Consider the following 400-nt stretch of genomic DNA (forward strand, 5'->3'; position numbering starts at 1 on the left):
TTATTATTATTATTATTATTATTATTATTATTATTATTATTAAGGCATCAAGCTGGCACAATCACGAGAAGGCTGGATAAAATGCTAAGCAACATTTTGTCCATATTTAATGTTCTGAGTTCAAATTCCACCAAGGTCGGCTTTGCCTTTTATCCTTTCGGGGTTGATGAAATAAGTATCAGTTATGCACCGGGAATCGATGTAATCGACTTGTCCCCTCCCGCCAAATTTCAGGCCTTGTACTTGTAGTAGAAAAGATTATTATTATTATTATTATTATTGTTATTATTATTATTATTATTATAATTTGGTGGCAAGCTGGTAGAATCATTAGTTCTGAGGCAAAATGCATAATAGCATCTCTTCTGCCTTTACGTTCTGACTTCAAATTCCACTGAGA

This window comes from Octopus bimaculoides, chromosome 11, assembly GCF_001194135.2.
Source record: "Octopus bimaculoides isolate UCB-OBI-ISO-001 chromosome 11, ASM119413v2, whole genome shotgun sequence".
NCBI classification, from domain to species: domain Eukaryota; kingdom Metazoa; phylum Mollusca; class Cephalopoda; order Octopoda; family Octopodidae; genus Octopus; species Octopus bimaculoides.